A 19,818-nucleotide genomic window follows, 5' to 3' on the forward strand; every position below is an offset into this window, starting at 1 on the left:
CAATTAAAAAAAAGAATAATCAAGACAGAAAACAGAACAGAGCAGAGGGGAAATGGGAGGGAAATTAAAGAGGGGGAGGAGTCTAAAAGTCAAAAAGACCAACATGAAGTGGGAGTGGAGATGGACAGAAAGTAATCAAAACCATTATTTGACTTCATTTTGACTTCTGTACAACATTCTTTATTTTTTTTTTGGTTTTCCTGTTTGTTTTAATAGTCCCAAAGATACTCACTCCAACTACATGTGTTGAGGGGCTGCAGGAGGGGGCGGGGATGACCCTCGCGCGCTTAGAGGGCCCAGCTGTTTCCGGCACAGCTGGACGGTATGTGGCAGGAGGAAAAGTGGGAACACAGAATCTATTGTGCCTCTTAGTGAGACAGTACAATCACAGCAGACATACTGCAACTTCGTACTCCTGTCGAAATGTTTAAAACGACAGTTTGAAATATGGAAATCCAAATGTGCTGCTGAGTATGGGAAGAATTCTGAAAGAACATGAAAACTTATTTACTCAACATGCTAACAGAGATTTCTTCATAAATCCTATAGATGTGCTTTCATATAGAATTCCTAGGGCACGTGAAACATACGTGACATGTATTAACCCATAAGAAAAAGTCAGGCCATCTGCACAAATATGCAGCGGTGCACAATTGAAATATTTTCAGATGTTAGAGAGGGAAAATGCTTTTCCTGCATGTGCATTTTAGGGTGAGATTGTACACTCACACTTAAATGTGAAATGTATGCAAACTTTGTAAATGACTTGTTTTCATCTAGAAAGCAAATGCAAGGCTGGGAACATTGTTCAGCTTTACAAACATATTTCAAAATTCAGTGATGTACATGTCTGTGTTTTCTTTATTCATTATCTGTCCTTGAAATGGATGGTATATTGACAAAATATAATTTAAATAAATACCAAAGACCCCATTCTGTGCCTTCCTCAGATATTTTTTCAAACACCTGGTGAATAATGCAATATCATTGTTCTAGATCATTCATAATTATGTAATAATTCACAACTGTTCACTGCTGACTCCTTTTGCATTAAAGAGGTCAATATATTTAACTTTAATTTTATTAATATAATTATCATTTATTTAGCTGATGCTATTGTTAAACAAAAATTATGGAACTTGACAATGATGTACCCATTTATACAGCAGGGTATTCTTACTGTACCTGTTCAGAGTAAGTACCTTGCAAAATCATCTGCTACCCCAGTATCAGTCACTGGTTTTTGTCTTTTTGGGAAGATAATTGCGATTATGAACAAACTTTCCTGAAATAATAAAAGACATACTACAGTACTTTTACTTACATTGTTCCACTGTTAACATTTGATGGTGGCATCATTGACAGGGCTATTTACCTGCACACACAGGGAAGAATGCAGTATAAATCAGGTAGCATGCTATATAAGCATGAGGACAAGCAAGTAGCAGCTACCCTTACCTGCACTGCTATTAAACACCAAAATGCAGCAATAATCACTATCCATCACAGTCATGCCAAGCCTACCTCCTGATATAAATTCATGGTATATTTTTGGTGTTTTTTCTGGTAGGCTCTAATGATTATACACTGACAGGTGTCCTGGTGTTTAGGGACAGCCAATGAAGACCTGAATCGGTCCAAAGCCTTGGACAAAATGTACCTTTGAGAAAGTTACTTAAGCTGAACTCATTCAGCAGAACATCCAGTTGTAAGTAGCTTTCAGCTTTTTTTTTTTTTTTTTACACATCATGCAAAACCACTTTTCCCATACGGGGTCGCGGCAAGCTGGAGCCTAACCCGGTAACACAAGGCGCAAGGCTGGAGGGGGAGAGGACACACCCAGGACGGGATGCCAGTCCGTCGCAAGGCATCCCAAGCGGGATTCACACCCCAGACCCACCAGAGAGCAGGCACAAGCCAAACTCACTGCACCACTGCACTCCCCTTATAATATATAATATATAATATATAATATATTAAATAAATAACATAATTATTTCAATAATAAAATGATATCATCATTTTCATGCAGCTATTCGTGTGATGAACATTGGTGCCTATGCTGAAAAAACTAACTGTACTTAAGAAACACATGTCTGCACCTATGTTTCTTTCTCCTCATGTATTGTACACATTGTATTTCCTATGAGATGTACGTCGCTTCGGAGAAAAGCATCTGCTAAATGAGTAATATAAACGTAAGTATCAAATTCCATGCTAAAAACAAGTTTGTCCTTAAATGCTTTTAAGCTCTTTTTCCTGGTTCCTGGTTTGAAAAAAAAAAAAAAGAACACAAGGTGCTGTTAACCATGCATGACAAGAATACTGTGAATACCATGAAAAAATAGTTCACCTGAATGTCATGAGAAACATGTCGGTGGAAAATTTTAAAGAAGGTGCTTCCGTCTAGTTACTAAACGCCTTACTGACTTCCAATACACTGGCACACAAACAACCAGAATTCTGATCAACACCTGAGAGCCTTGCATTTTGAATAGCTGTGTATTTTCACCCGGAAAGTGTGCTTACTAACAGCATTAAAGGCCTAATCTCCTTGTATCAGTATTATTCAGCGTTAGTATTAAGGTGCTATATTTAATAACATGCTGGGCAAGTTCATGCATGACTATGTTTGCTGCAAGGAGAAGTTGCTTCATTCGTTGCCCTTAGAGGTATACAAATAAAACCACTCTTTATACTTTTTAAAGCAGATTGTCTCCACAGTATTGATTCACTACTTGAGTTTAATCATTGTTTTTAATATGAACATTCATCAGGTCCCTTTAAAAGCTGCTACCTGCATAAATCCATTCAGGAAAACAGTTTTTTGAGGGGATAATTTGAATATGTTTTTTAAAAAAACTTTGAACCCTTTTTTTATCAAACACCTGCTTGCAGCTTTTTTTAAATAACATTTTAATACAGTTTTCTTTTAATTGTCAGTCCCTGTTTGATAAAACTGAAGCCCAAACAACCTACAAAAGAAATAATGAAAGTGGGTTGGAGTTACCACACTTGCTTCAAGACCTGATCCAACCCTAGACTCCATGAAGACGATCAGGCTTACATGTATTCATTTTGCTGACGCTTTTCTCCGAAGAGATTTACAATTACTTATCTATTTATAAGGAGGAGGTGTGGTGGCACAGTGGCGCAGTGGGTTGGACTAGGTCCTGGTCTCTGGTAGGTCTGGGGTTTGAGTCTCACATGGGGTGCCTTGCGATAGCCTTGAGATAGCCTTGCGATGGCCTTGCGTCCTGTCCTGGGTGTGTCCCCTCCAGCCTTTTGCCCTGTGTTGCTGGGTTAGGCTCCGGCTCCCCGTGGGACAAGCGGTTTCAGACTGTGTGCGCGTGTGTATCTGTTTATACAGTTGGGCAAGTTTTTTTCAGTAGAGCAATTTTAGAGTAAGTACCTTGTTCAAGGGTACTACAGCTGGAGATAGGATTCAAAACTATGACCTTTGGGTCCAAATGTAGCGGCTCTAACCACTACACTACAAGCTTTCCCTACATTGCTCACCATGAAGTTCATGCATCTCCACTTGAGGTGAACCATACACTCCTTTAAGATGGCCATATGCCTCCACCTCAGATCTTAACTACAAAAAACCAAGATGACCATGCATCTCTGCTCAGGTCTACACTACGTTAAATCAAAAATACTATGCTTCTCCACCTCAAGTCAACCATACACTCCATCAATATGGCCATGGAGGCGACAGCGCGTGTCAGTGTAAAAATTCTGTTTAAAAAATGCTGCCAGACTTTTACATTATAGGGTAATAGTCAAATCCACAGCGGTTTATAATAAACAGCTTGAAACATTTTCCAAGCCAGAGCCGAGCGCTTTAGCAAAAAGACATGGATGACTTAAGGCGGGAGCTGGTGCACGCACGGGTGCGCGTGCCAGGGAACCGTTGACGTGCAGCGGAGCAGCTCCACACCCACGAGCTGTTAGTTATATATACGTCCCGCAGGTGTAAACCGCGGTAGCCCGTACAATCAATGGCAGCAGGAGACACCGACATCATGGATGAGCGCGAGAAAAGGCGTGAGCGCAGGTAATTCCAGTATTTCGCCAACCTTTGTCTTCTTTTCTTAGACATTAATGATTAATTTGCCTTTGTTAACTTATTATAATTTATTAATGTATTGAATCAATTGATTTATACATTTATTTATAACTGACCGCCGCTGAAAAATCTGACGTCAGATACGTAGGGCTGTCATTCAATGCGCAGATTCACTGCTTCTGTTGAATGAGACAAAATAAAAAAAATGTTATTTCTGTTAGATTCACATGACATGATGTTTATACAGTCCATGCACCGTTTTCATACGCCGACCTTGATCAAATTGTGATATTGTTAATATTATAATATTCCTCAGATATTTAAGTTAAGAAAAATTAATTGAATTCATTCACCTACCTGAGGATTTTCTCCAAAGCAATTTACAATATTAATCAACCTACAATTATTTACCTGTTTATACAGCTGGGTAATTTTACTGGAGCAATGTAGAGTAAATACCTTGCTCAAGGGGTACAGTACTACAGCCATAGGTGAGATTCAAACCTGTGACCTTTGGGTCTAAAGGCAGCAGCTCTGACCACTACACATGACCCCAAATTTTTACTTAATGTCTAATGAAACACAGAAACTTTAACTGAATGCCTCTTTTCTAATATAGCGTTAAGTATATTAAAAATGATGTCTATTAAAGAAACTGTACAATCAATACTAGTGGTTTATGAGTCTTAGTCAGGTTTGGGCTTTATGACTGATGGACTGAAATTGTTATACTTCAGATTTTTAAGAGTGGAATGTTTTCCTTTGAGAAAGATCATTCGAAGGCTCGATTACAAAATATCTGGAGTTGATTGGATTTGCGTGGAGTTTTTTAAATGCCCTAATTGCCTTTTTTCCCACCTGGGCAAACAGGCAGGCCTGGGACAGCTCTCGGGAAATTCCTGTCATTCAAGATGAGCAGAAACCAAGGAAGCTCCTCACCTGTATTCAGTTCCTTGTCTGCACTTTTGTTGGCATCATGGTCTTTTTACTGGGCTTTCTCAGCAAGGTAAAGTGAACTGTACTATAAACTACACTGTTTGCTCCCAACTTATTACACCATCAGCAATTAAAAATGCATTCAGTAGCACTGCATGTGAAGACAAACTTTCTGAAAGACATTTCCTGTACTGTTAACATGTTTATATATTTTCTCTGTAATTCCAGTCATCCCTTCTGCTGTTAATAACAGTCGCAAACGAAAACTCAACAGCCGTTTCCACCAAGCCGTATGCGCTGCTTTTCCTCGGCTGTGTCCTCGTTACACCGAGTGTGTTGTCACTTATTAAAAGCTTGTGGAAAATTACATTTAAAGACTCGAAGACGCCCAGAATGCCAACAGTTTTATGGGTGAGTTAAATTTTAAAATATAAGAATACAATATTCCTCAATTTCTACTTTCAAATATTTTATACTGAGTACTAGTTTACATTTTTTAGCTCTAAATTTTATGGTAAAATTCAATGGTTTTAAATGTAGCTGTACCTGTGGTAGGCTTAAAAACTGTTAAACAAATTAGAATAAACTGGAAACATAGACACAGAAAAATAAATTGAATGTATAATGCTACTTACTTTGATTTGTTGTCGCTGTATATTTTCAACCAGGTCATCTTTACCGAGTTCTTTGTGGCCCTCGGAACGGCTGTACTCACCATCGTCGCCATGCCAAAGTTTGACATTCTCACCAATGTGATGATGCTGAACAGTGTGGCCATCCTATCTGCTGTACTTCAGGTGGCTGGAAACATTGTCATGAAAGAGCGCATAAGGTTCATTACAACCTCCATTTTTGCTGTAATCTTCATCACTCTTGGCTATTCGCTCTTTGTTGCTGGATATTGTGTGGAAGCAGCGAAGTATGGCAGCATCCCAATCACACCCATTGGACTGGCTATCGCAGGGACTTTGTGTGTGTCCTTAAACTGGTGGGAGAACTACAGCATGCTGTTTAAAAGTCACTTTCTACAAAGTGTCTCAGAAGACATTAAGAGGTCCAGGAATATCGTCTGCATTGTCTCCAGTTTTGTCCGAATCGGAGTCATTGCAAGTGTACTTGGGGCCTACGTCATACTCTCTGGCCAGCAGTGGTCGTCTATCCTCTCGGTGTCGCAGCAGACGAAAACTGTCGTCCTGAGCCTCTTTGCCGTTCAGGTCATTTCCACCAGCCTCTGCCACTGGTTTGCTCTGGTGGCCTGTAAGATGCACGCTGTCCGCCGGAGCTTTGTCATCCCCATGTGGATGGTCTCCCCTGCTGTGCTGGTTGGGTTTCTGATAACCTTCATCTCCCACTTCCAGAGCTTTGTCTCGAGCAGCCCAACTGCAGGCCGCTCAGTTGCCGCATACTGTGAAACCATGGTAAAGACAAGCACGTCGCAGCTTGATGCTTATTCTCAGCTTATCATGGACGCAAGGCGTACTCTGTGCTCCAGATCGTCTTTCATGGAAGGAAACATACTAGTCCAGGGTCTGCTGGGCAGCTCCCTGCTTTGCTGGTGGATCGGACTTGTCCTCTGCACTATCTACACCTGCTTTCTGAAGGTACACCGCATTGAAAGGACACGGGACCTGTTTGTCCGTCGCCACTATGAAGCCGCTTTCATCGACCAGTCCATGCTACTCAACATGCGATTTGAAATCCACTTTTCAAAAGGAAAACACAGGTAATGCTTTATAGGAGCAGCATTACATAATAAACATGTAAAAATTGACAGCTCAAGTAAACCAGCCGTTTATTTTGGTACTTTGTTTTTTCACATAGTGAGAATGAAGTGGTGTCAATCTACTTATGTGCCACAATGTGGCATGAGACATATGATGAAATGATGAAAATGATAATCTCAATGTTTAGGTAAGTAAAATATTAAGTACCTATCTGAGGAGTCTGACCTAATATCAGCCCACAGAAAAGTTACAACTCCAGAGAAACAACAATGTAAATATTGCTAAAGTATATTTATTTGAACATATTTGTATTTTTAGTTCAAGATTTCATGAATCCCAAAGGGGGAACAAAAAATGCCAAAGCACTAACCTGTACATGAGGAGAAAAGCTTGTATAGACATTCATATGCAATGGTTAATATCGTGAGACCTTTTGCCGAAAACTTAATGTCAATGTTGTTATGTTTTCTGAAAGGCTTGACAAGTTCAGACCAAGAAAAAACTTTCACAATGACGTCAGTTTCGAGTCTCACATTTACTTTGACGATGCTTTCCAAGAGGTAGAAGGAAGTAAGGAGCGTCACATAAATGAATATGCAGAAACCCTGGTGGTGGTCATCAAAGAAGTCTACATGTTAGTATCTTCAGATCTTGGCACTTCTACTAATTCTGACTGTAATATTCTGAGAATAATAAATACTTTAATGATTATTATTTCATTACCGTTGACACTTTTACGTACTGTAAACTTCAAATTATTTTTTATATTTATACATGCACAGGCTCTTCATTGAAGAGAATTCAAGCATCTTTAAAAAAATGGCAAGAATTCCAAACCAAGAAATCATCAGAACACCATATGGTGGTCGTCTCCGGTACACCCTACCACACGGCAACATTTTGAACGTTCACTTCAAGGACAAGAACCTCATTCGGCACAAGAAGCGATGGTCTCAGGTGAGTCTAAAGAAAAAACACAAATTGAATATCATCTATTTTGAGGTTTTGGTTCTGAATCCACAATGTCATAGTCAGATTCTTTGATATGATGTTTCGGAGTAAGTATTACACCAGCTGGACTTCACAGTGCATAAAACACATTTTTCCTTAGATCATGTATTTGTACTACCTCCTGGGTTGGAAGCTTAACCGCAAGTATTTTCTGAGGTTTGGAAATGGGCAGAACAAGGAGATTCTTGAGAAAAGCTTAAAGGTAAGTAAGTAAGTAAGTAAATAAATAAATAAATAAGAAAATAAATAAATATAATATAACGTTGGCCTTACTATGCCTTATTTTTAAGTGGCGCAGTTATTTGTATATTATTAATGCTTGCATTCTCAGAAAGAAAAACAGAACACATGCATTTTGGCATTGGATGGAGATACAGATTTCCAGCCATCTGCAGTCATGCTTCTGCTTGACCGTCTTCGGCTATACCCTGAAGTCGGTGCAGTCTGTGGTCGGATTCACCCAACAGGCACCGGTAAGCGGTTAAGGGAGGTTCAGGCCAATAGCAAAGTGGTGAATTTTTTCTTTGTACGGTAAAATTCTACCCACAGAGTATAGCTGTGTCATGTTTTACATTAATTTAATAATATCCTTAAACAGAGTGTACATGCTCCAGCACTGTATGTTTGTGATGTATCTAATGAATCTCCAGATAAACTACTACTAAACTTTGCTATATGTACGCTCTCTTCCATAATATCAAAATTTTAATTCCAACACTAATCAAATAAACTGGAACATGTAAGAGTACTTTAAGTAAGTAAAGTAAGGGGGTGCTGTGGCATACATCATGCTCAGGAATGATATATTCCCTAATACAGGGCCCATGGTGTGGTACCAGAAGTTTGAATATGCAGTGGGCCACTGGCTGCAGAAGTCAGCAGAGCATGTTTTTGGCTCTGTCCTCTGCAGCCCTGGTTGCTTCAGCCTCTTCCGAGCTGCGGCCCTAATGGACGACAATGTCATGAAGAAGTACACAACTAAGGCCACGGAAGCTGCCCACTACGTCCAGTATGATCAAGGTACAGTATATAATACACCATCTTTGATGCTTGTTGACTCACCCAGAACTACCGTATTCTTTCTATTCTATAGTACAAACGTCTGAGTTTTACACATTTGATTTGATTTTGAAACTTACAGAAATTATGGATCTACTGGTTGAACAGTCAAGAAGAATCACTGTTGCATTATTCAGAGAAAACAGAGAACTATATTTGTGCTTTTAATTGTCTAATTTATAAGAAATAGATGTTTATTATGGGCGTATCAATGGCCTCCTTAGAACATATGCCTAACAGCACTAGACAGTAACTCTCTAGGTATTAAAGTGTTTTTTGTGGGATGTCATAGGTGAGGACCGGTGGCTCTGCACACTGCTGCTCCAACAGGGCTGGAGGGTGGAGTACAACGCTGCATCTGACTCCTACACCAATGCTCCTCAGGAGTTCAAGGAGTTCTACAACCAGAGGCGGCGCTGGGGTCCCTCCACCATGGCCAACACCCTGGACCTTCTGGGCACAGGCTCATTGACCTCACAGAGAAATAAGTCCATATCCAAACCATACATGATCTACCAGACCATCAGCATGGCTGCGTCTGTTCTAGGGCCGGCCACAGTCTGCTTGATGATAGCAGGTAATTTAACTGTGTCCAGCTTATACACTATTTAAAATATATCCCCAATCTGTTGAAGTGTGAGTGACTGAAAGAGTAATAGGGACCATGAAAAGATACTCTTTAAATTACTATTATGTTTGACATGTTCCAGGATGCTTCTCATTTGTGTTCCACCTCAAACCCAACGATGGCCTTATTCTTGCCATTCTGCCTCCGGCCGTCTATCTGGTGCTGTGCTACAAACTGAAGGCAGACACCCAGATCACCATTGCAGCAATCATGAGCATCTTCTATGCATTCCTTATGACAGCGACTATATTATCCATCATCGGTAGGGGATGTTTTCCTAAATGTATTCATTTGTGCAAAATATCACTATTCTGTTGTACTGCTGATTTTATGAAAAAACAGAATTACAAAAGGTAAAGCACGGAGGTTCTCGGTTCTGGCTCCGTTGTGCTGGAATGACCTTTCCCTGTCACTCAGAACTGCGGAAACTCTGTCTATATTCAAGAAGGGTCTGAAAACTCACCTTTTCCAGATCCACTTCACCCAAGATCTCTCCAGCTCATTTACAGTGTAATTGTTCATGCATTGTAACTTCATGAGCATCTCCTGATACAACCTTTATTCAGCCACTAGGCCGGCATTGTACTTGCTTATTTGTGTATTTTAGAATATCTAAAAAAAAAAAAATTGGTGGGAAGGTATCAGGATTTGTCTACCCTGTGTTTTATGCACCCACTCGAACAATGAACCTCAGTGCAGCAAGTGGTAGGTAACAAATTACTTGAGACTCTCATGTCTGCAGCTATGTCTCTTTCTCTTAATGTAATGCATAAATTGTACCTTTGCTGAGATGTACGTCGCTTTGGACAAAGGCATCTGCTAAATGAATAAATGTAAGTGTAAATGTAATTAGTCTGAAATAAGCTTTGAAATGGGGGGTGTGGTGGTGCAGTGGGTTGGACTGAGTCCTGCTCTCTGGTGGGTCTGGGGTTCAAGTCCTGCTTGGGGTGCCTTGCGACGGACTGGCGTCCCGTCCTGGGTGTGTCCCCTCCAGCCTTGCGCCCTGTGTTGCCGGGTTAGGCTCCGACTCCCCGCGACCCCGTATGGGACAAGCGGTTCAGCTGATGTGTGTGTGTGTGTGTAAACTTTGAAATACACCATTATGTACAGAATAACTGTAAAATCTTGAGGTTATCTAAAAGGACCTGCAAGTGAACTTTCTTTAAAAATCATATTTTTGTGTCATTCCAGGGGACATGGTCACTAATGGAACCTTCTTCACACCCAGCGGCCTCTTCTTCATCAGCATTGTGTTAATGTACTTGGTAACTGCAGTGCTGCACCCTCAGGAGTTCCACTTGGTTATCTATGGGCTCCTATATGTGCTCACGATACCAAGTGGCTACCTCTTGCTAGCTATCTATTCTCTGGTCAACATGAACAATGTGTCATGGGGCACAAGAGAGACTGCTAAACCAAACAAGGTGACACCTGGAAATGCCAGCACCCAAGTGGTAAAGTATGCAAAGAGCTGCAAGTGCTGCTGCTGGAATGTCCGCATCCAAGTGGACCAAGATGAGAAGGTGACTGTGACCCCAGCTGGAGGGTTTGCCTTCTCTGAGACACAACCACAGGAGGAAAAAGAAACTATACAGTATGAGAGGTACAGACCCTATTTATAGCGGCTCTTAATTTTTGTGAACAGGTTTTACAGCTCTTTTTAAAACACTGACAACCTTGGTACCAAAGAGGGCCTAATTTGGGTAGCAGATAGTGTGTTCAATTTTCACTTTACATTAGAAAGGTCCTAAATTCTAATTTCTGCTCACCCTGTACTACCCTGAAGTAAGGCAGTTATTATTGGTCCTAAATTGGTCTAAGAAATGTTACCCATCTGTATAAATAAGTAAACAGGTGTTACAAGCAAAACCCTAACATAGTTGCCTTGTGCTAGGGTAATAAATGATCAAATACAGGCACCCCTTGATTTACGGCATTAATCTATTCCTGAAAACCTTGCAAATATTGAAATTTCAGGTACTGAAAGCCTATTTCCCATTATTTTAAAAGGGGAAAAATAACAATGCTGTAACATCCAAACGTGAAACAAACATTGGCGTGTTTTGCTGTAACGTGCGTACACGTGTGAAGTGCAATTATCTCAACAGCAGAGTGTATATACCAGTGCGCATATAGTGGACAGGTGAACGTTGGGGTTTTCACCCTCTGAGGTTATGACAAATACGTTCTCAAGCCATCCAAAAACCCCAACCAAATTTTCCCAAATATCTCTAGAGCATTATAAAACACGTATGCAACTATCAGCTTACAATTTTAGTACAACCTAAAACACATTTAAACACTTACTGCCTTGGGATAACTGCCACTTTACTTTTTGATCAGTTTTCTGCATGATGAGCAATAAACTAAGTTTGGATCAACTGAATACATCAGATTTGTTGTGAACAACTTTCTAAAACTGCGCACTGTTCTCAAAATTCAAATACATACCCGAAAAACCACCAACTAAACTTTTCCAGCTAATTTTTCTACTGACTCTGCAATCTTTCATTTAACACATCCGATATGGTCGATAGACTCACCTGTGGAATTTCATACACTTTTCATAATACCCCACACTCTAAAAGCAAAACTCACACTAACAGATTGAGAGGTTTGGATGCAGACATGTCAATTACAGTACATTACTGCACTTCTTCACTTGCACAAGATGCAAATTTCAAATTTGGATAAATTTTGTTGTACTGATTTTTTGTTCCATAAATTGGAACTTGGTTATCAAAAGCCATGAGCCTTTATACTGAAATTCCAGACAGAGAGTTTGTAAACTGAGGGATGCCTGTAATAATGAAAGAGCATACTGAAGACTCATACCGTGGCTTCCCAGGACCAGTGTTAATTGTCACTGATGTAACAGCTGTAGCACAGTTTACCACTGCATGTTATTCTGTCAGTATAATTAAAGTCCTGGTCCCAGCTTTTTCAACATCCTTTAACTAGTGCTTCAGATGAACTTTAAATACTGAGCCGGGTGATCCTCTGCCTCAAGGATTTCTGTTGCGCATCATTCTGTTAGACTATGACTAATACATTATTGTTTAAAAACTTATGGGCAATGGGAATTCCTTCAACCACTTCATTCTTGTCTCTCTTAGGGAAGAAGAACCCTCTGAGCCCTGTAAGTAGTAGAAAAGTCTGAACTCACTTTTCTAAGAACACACATTACAAAACAAATGTCACAAAATTCGGGTGTATTCCATTCTTTCATTATATGTAGCTATAATTTTCTTTCCATTTATGACATAAAGGCCTATTAAATGTATTATGAGATTATTTAATTGACACTCTGGGTACTGCAATTTCAATAAATCACCTTACTAATTATTTTAAATATTATGTAGGTTGGATTTCTCAGCTGAAAGAAAAGTCTTGTGAGCTCCCCTTAAAAGAAAGTACACTTGATGAAGTGAGTTGAAAAAATGTACACACTGCTCTAAATTGTTTGCATTGTTTCATGATTTTCCAAGAAAAATGCATGCATTAATTACTTTGGGTACATTCACTTTGTAGGATGAGGTAGAGTTCTGGAGAGACCTCCAGGAACGATATCTAAAACCTCTTGATGAGGACAAAGAACAGCAGAAGAAAATTGCTGCAGAACTCAAAGACCTAAGGAATAAGGTACTGGGAATTTAGAAATGTGTAAGATGGAGGCTCAGTGGGTAGCACTTGGTGCCTCACAGCTTCTGGGCTGTGGGTGTAGAATTGGAACTATTCAAATTTATTGCAGCTTTAAAGGAAACACCGTACAATTGGTGAGTTAAGAAGCAAGGCTGTGTGGCACCACGTATAAGCCATTTTGAACAGGTAGGCCTTAAGCCAGAATAAATGTTCAGAATAGAAAAATGTTTCATATTTTCAGGGACAAATATTCACATTTTCTTCAGGATAAAATTCAATAACTTTGGGGCACAGCAGAAGAAAGCCCTATTAACCAAAGAAATTATGTACATCAGTCAAATAAAGGTTGTAAAGTGGATTTTAAACAGATAGTAATTTTGACAGGTACAAAGGTTGCCAAACTGTGTGAAGCCTTATAAATAGAAATACAGATTTAATAGTCAGCTTGAACCCTGACAGGAAGATAGTTCAAGGACTCGGGAAACAGGTGTCATGTAGTTGCTAGTGCAGGAGCTGGTCGGGACTGTAGCACCTGAGTTCTGAACATGTTGGAGCGTATTTACCGTGGATTTTCAACCCTCAGTGAGGAGGGTGTTGCCAGTAATTATTCCTTGGAAAGACAGATAGGTTAACCTGCCTTTCAGGTATAGTAACAGGCAACAAGGAAGCAGTTAGGTAATGTCTTTGAGGGGAAAGTTTAATATTTTCACAATATCCTTCAGGTGAGGGTGCAAAGCCAAGCCAGGGGCACAAACCACCTGTAAAAGCTTCAATTTGCTTTCAAAGTTGAGCATATTACAATTCACAGGTGGCTGCATTTGTGTTGCTTCAGTGCACTGTTTCAAAGCTGCTCAACTATTATATACTGATTAATTACTAATTACTGAATTTTATAACTAGATGTTTATAAGTATAGTATACTATATATAACTATAACTAGGTGTTTGTCACTTTCATACTTGGATGCTTAAGGGTTACCTGAGGTTAAATATATTAAAAACCAACATTTTCTCTCTTTGTATGTATAATGTATTTCAGAATATTTATGTAATGTTTCAAGTATAAATATCGTGGCAGTATGTATCCCTATTCAACGTTATATGATACTCTCACAAATGATTACCAGTGTAGCTTGTTTTTTTGGCTAAAACCAATTACTGCCCCTCATTACTGGAGTACTATCCAATGCGGTGCATTATTATTCAGACTTGATATAATAAGTAATGTAATAGTAAAGGGGGTGCGGTGGCGCAGTGGGTTGGACCGCAGTCCTACTCTCCGGTGGGTCTGGGGTTCAAGTCCCGCTTGGGGTGCCTTGTGACGGACTGGCGTCCCGTCCTGGGTGCGTCCCCTTCCCCCTCCGGCCTTACGCCCTGTGTTACCGGGTAGGCTCCGGTTCCCCGTGACCCCGTAAGGGACAAGCGGTTCTGAAAATGTGTGTGTGTGTGTGTGTGTGTGTGTGTAATAGTAAAGTAAATCTAAATTATAATTCACTTTTAACTGAATAAAATAATGATGCAAATGTAAGAAAGGCTCTCATTTGCAGCAATACATTGAGCTCTGAGCTCAGTCTGTTCCATTCCCTTCCAGGCGACCTTTGTGTTCTTCATGTGCAATGCTCTGTGGCTCATGGCCACCTACTTCCTTCAAGCCATCGGTGGTGCGGTCAGCATTCGGATTCCCAAGGTTAACCCTCAGGGACATGTGGAACCTAACCAGTACTTATACATTGATCCCATCGGGCTGATGTTTCTGCTTGGCTTTAGTTCTCTGTTGATGATACAGTTCTTTGCCATGCTTTGGCACAGGTAAAAATTACACTTAGTATAGACTACACTTTGACAAATACATCAAAGTATAATCTTTATACTGTCAGATTTCTTCCACATGACTATATTATTCCTTGTACCAGTATGCCAGTAAAATACTAGGAACAAGTTTTTGGTTTATTAAATATGTATTTTTAGTTGTTTGTCAGGTCTCAGTGTAATATGAATGAATGTCATTTGTGTGAATGAAATAAAAAATTATAAATAAAAAGGGTAGTGTTGGCAACGTTTTGAGTCTGACCTGTGAACTATTTTTCAGAATCCAGACACTGATTCATTATGTGGCCTACAATGGGACAGAGGTGAAAGTCATGAGAAAGGCACACAAGAAGTCTCTGGAGGAGGCAAAGGAAGAAATGGTAATGCTTATGTTATTTCTGAGAGCAAAAAAACAAATGATAAATTGTAAGCATTATTAAGAAAAAAATCCAAGTAGAAATACACACACACACACATTTTCAGAACCGCTTGTCCCATACGGGGTCACGGGGAACCGGAGCCAACCCGGTAACATAGGGCGTAAGGCCAGAGGGGGAGGAGACACACCCAGGACGGGACGCCAGTCCGTCACAAGGCACCCCAAGGGGGACTTGAACCCCAGACCCACTGGAGAGCAGGACTGCGGTCCAACCCACTGCGCCACCGCACCCCCTACCAAGTAGAAATATAAAATTACAAATAAAAGTAATTAAGCAAATATCACCAAAATGGCTTAAAAGAAGTGCTAATGGGAAGCATAATTTTTACTGCAAAAATGTCAACTGGATGAATTCACTGCAGATATTCTAGGTAACAAAATGTTCTTGTTTTCAGAACTTTTTGTAGGTTTATGTTCTTCATGGAGCCAAGCTTGTGGAAAAGAGTCAATAGCTGCCTACGTACCACCCTTAGCCCCCAGGGGGGTATGGCATAACATCGAGGGAGAAAATCTTACAATATCTGAATTAATTTTTCATCATGATCTGTATTTTTACATATCTGCCTGTCAGAACTGATTTGTACACTTATTTATTATATCTGTATGTTTGTGTGTGTTGATTTTTTTCAGTTTTTTTTAAATAAAAACATCATTGTATTATTTATTTTATATAACTAACACTGTACATTTTAAGAGTACACACAGGTGGCCTTTTGTTCGTCAGTTGGTATTAGTCAGTTATGAACAAACCGAAATCACTGGAACTTAAACTGATGAAGTGGAAATATTATTTTGTCACATTAAATGTAAAACAGAAGTCCATGATAATGGTAGCTATGTAATAGTCTAGTACAGATAATCACTTTAGATCTTACCTGAGTACACTATAGTGAAATGTAAAATTATATATGCATTTTTATTATGTATATGGTTTTTACCATTAATATACTTAGCTACACAATGACATGTTCAGTGATGCATTGTACCTTGTTATGGCATGTGCCACACTGAATACACTAAAGGTTTTAAAGCTTTTTAAACTTAATTTGTTGAAGAATGTTAAAATATTAAGTTAATATTTATACATGAAAACAATAATCGTGGTTGGATTCCCATGCTCAAATGATGAGATGGGTTTGGTTGTTGTTTATTGTGTAACAGTAGCATCCATGAAGATAATAAATACTGTGAAATAACTCTAGACCATCACTCTTTCTTTTACAGTGTTCCTTAACATCAGTAAGCAAATTATCAGAAATTGTTCAGTTTTAATATTTTGGTTGTGTCTTGCCCTTTAGAGGCTTGGTGTTCACCCAGAAAGATTATACCACTGCAGGCTTGGTATTCTGACTACTTCTTGCACCAAGGGAAGGTCTATCATACCGATTTGATGGTTAAAGAGTCACGACAGTTCCATGGTAAGAATGGGTCAGGCTCTGTTTTTGAATGAACAGTGTCTCTAACATTTTCCAAAAGCACATGCCACACTCAGTCCACAGTCCTTTGAAGATAAAAATTCAGGATCTGAATCCTCCACCATGACATTTTTGACAAAGTAAAGTTAAGGAATTAAGTTTTTTAAATACAAATAACGGCGTAAATGTAACACATTACTGCCCACATCTGGGAATACAGCTGAAGAAATACAGACATTTCTTGGATTCCTGAGTTATTTGTCTGCTTACATTCAGGATTTTCTATTAAGCAAATCTATAAAATCCTGCAGGTGTAAGGATCAACAACATCTGTTGTTAGGAAAAAGCAATGGTAAAAGATACCAGACTTTCCTCCAAGAGTCCTGGGAAATGGACTTAGCAAAAAAGCACCAGTGGAACACTGATCAACACCTTATTCAGTGCTCTGACTCGGAGTTATTCTGACTTCGATCGACCACTTGTTACCTATCCAGTGCATCCGACGAGGCCTTTGAGCTCTTCTATGGCGTCTTAATGAAAGAAAGCTGAGAGCCATGGTGTATAGATCAGATCCTTTTTGTCTAGAGTAAGGAATCACAACCTTTATTCTGGCATGCTAGAATTTTGGGTGTTGAAATTGGCAGTGTGTAAAAAGTTTCGGAATTCCACTGATGAGCTCTCCTGAATTTACTGTCTTTTCTCACATTGATCCCACGGTTACATCCCCACTGTCATGTGTACAGGTGCTCACAAGAGGGCCTCCTTGCCAGAGCACAAGGAAACTGGCGACACAACTCAAACCTGTCTGACTCATCTACCAGGACTCACAGGATGTGAAATTGGCTCAGTTCTTGTTGTGTCTTGTTGAACCTGCATGAGCAAGTCAAGTTTCAAAGACTACATTAATAACAGTTTTGTGAATCTTTTACCCATCCATCTGTCACTCTTTGCGTTCGTTCTAGTTCTCCGCTTCAGCACCTGCACTCGCATCCTCCAACCCTTTGTCCCTGTTACTGTCATGAGCGCAGCAATGCTAAAACGGCCAGACTTCATAATCTGATGATAACATAAGAGCCAAATTCAATGTGGCTTGCAATGTAAACCAGATCAAAATCTGAAGGAATGCTTCTCATCCGAACGAGGAGGGATGTTCTGTCCATTCGGGAGCAAGGAATATCCACCTCAGGTACAATACCTTGGTATTTTCATAACAGTATCATAAGGGACTGTGAAATTATTCGCTTCACATATTGCTGAAGTATTACTAACCCTATATAGATGTTTGGTGTTGAAATGAGAGTCCTCAGAAAAAGTTCCTGCTGTTTTAGCTATACTGGGCAAACCGCACTGGAAGAAAATCCTAGAGAAACCCCAAGAAACACCAGAGATGATACCTCTTATTTGACTTGGGAAGGCCTGGGGGATCTCCAGGAGGAGCTACAGACAAAAGGAAACATTACTGGCCTGCTCAGCCCATTACCATGTTACACCCCTCAACAAAAAAGTGAAGGACTCCGTTTGACATTACTGAGATAATTCATTTTAATGTTAAAATAAATGATAAAGTTTATAAAAAAATGAAGATAAGTTTCACACCAGATGTGAATTTTTTGAAAATAACTAGCAAACAGTTTTTGCACAACAGAGAAGCTCTTTTGTAGTACATGAAGCAGAAATATATACACATATTGCATTTCATTTGTCTGATGCTTTTCTCCAAGTGACTTACAATATTAACCTACTTACAGTTATTTACCCATTATACAGCTGGGTAACTTTTACTGGAGCAATTTTTTTTGGGTGAGTTCATTACTCAGTGATACTACAACTGGAGGTGAGATTCAAACCCGAACCTTGGGTCGAAGGTAACAGCTCTAAGCACTACACTGCCTGCTGCCCTGCATATTGTAGGTCAAGACCATTATGAAAGTATTTGTAAAAAATCAATTCCACGCATACCTATAACCAGGAATATCTCTACCGTAAATATGTGTTCCGCTCTGAGAAACAACACTTCGACAGACACTCTTAACTTCTGCATAACATATCGATCAAAGGATTCACCCAGCGTTCTGGAAAATAGTCATGTTAACAATGGAGGTATCATTTAAAGCATAAAACAGCCAAGTATAACACACCCTTGCCAGAGATTTTACGCCGTTACCACACCCAAAAATAATTAGTCCTGTTGTTATGTGAAAATACCACATTTTATTGTGACACACCTAAACGTCCGTGCCATAGTGAAACAAGGCTCAACTGATTCACGGGAGCTGAACCAAGGCAACGAGCAATGTACAAATTTTGAGGAAACCTGCCAACACAATCAACTTTGCCGCCACTCTCTAGGTCCTTGGAAAGTGCACACTATAGGAATTAATGGAAAAGTTACAGAGGGAAAATGCTATATTAATTTCAGATTGATTCATAAACCTTTCAGTAACTTTCTGTCTGGGACACGGATTTGTTTCTCAGGTACCCAACTTTTTCCCATCTCTCTAGAAACTCTCTCTGCAGGGACTTCTTTATTTCTAAAGTTTGAACCGCTTGTCCCATACAGGGTCGTGGGGAGCCAGAGCCTAACCTGGCAACACAGGGTGCAAGGCTGGAGGGGGGAGGGGACACACCCAGGACGGGACACCAGTCCATTGTAAGGCATCCCAAGCGGGACTCGAACCCCAGACCCACCAGAGAGCAGGACCCGGTCCAACCCACTGCACCACCATGCCCCTATGTGTAAAGTATACTCTTTAAATCCTCACATTACAAAAGAAAGAGAAGTTTTGCTGAATTTAGAGTGCATTTACACAAAGTTTTAAACAACCTTTAGTATCTGTAGGTCATGTGTATTGAGCTTCATGACAGTGTCAGTGGAATCAGTAAAGCAATTTCATCAAATCTAACTGGTAAAATCTGTTTTTCAGCAATTTTCAGGCATTTTTCAGCAATTTTCCCACATGGACTATGAAATACAAAAGGCACTTGAGATTATAGGAGCTATTAGAAGAGTAGATTATATGAAGAATGATGTAATAATTTAGGTTTTGACTGGTGACTCACTGCTGGACTTTACATGTTCATCCC

The 19,818-nt window shown here is 39.8% G+C and overlaps 1 pseudogene; it reads left to right on the top strand.

Annotated features, from left to right (window-relative positions):
• Positions 1–4,001: 4,001 nt before the first annotated feature.
• Positions 4,002–15,887, top strand: LOC108932745 (chitin synthase chs-1-like; annotated as a pseudogene).
• The last annotated feature ends 3,931 nt before the right edge of the window (positions 15,888–19,818 follow it).

This window comes from Scleropages formosus, chromosome 4 (assembly GCF_900964775.1).
Source record: "Scleropages formosus chromosome 4, fSclFor1.1, whole genome shotgun sequence".
Lineage (NCBI taxonomy): Eukaryota > Metazoa > Chordata > Actinopteri > Osteoglossiformes > Osteoglossidae > Scleropages > Scleropages formosus.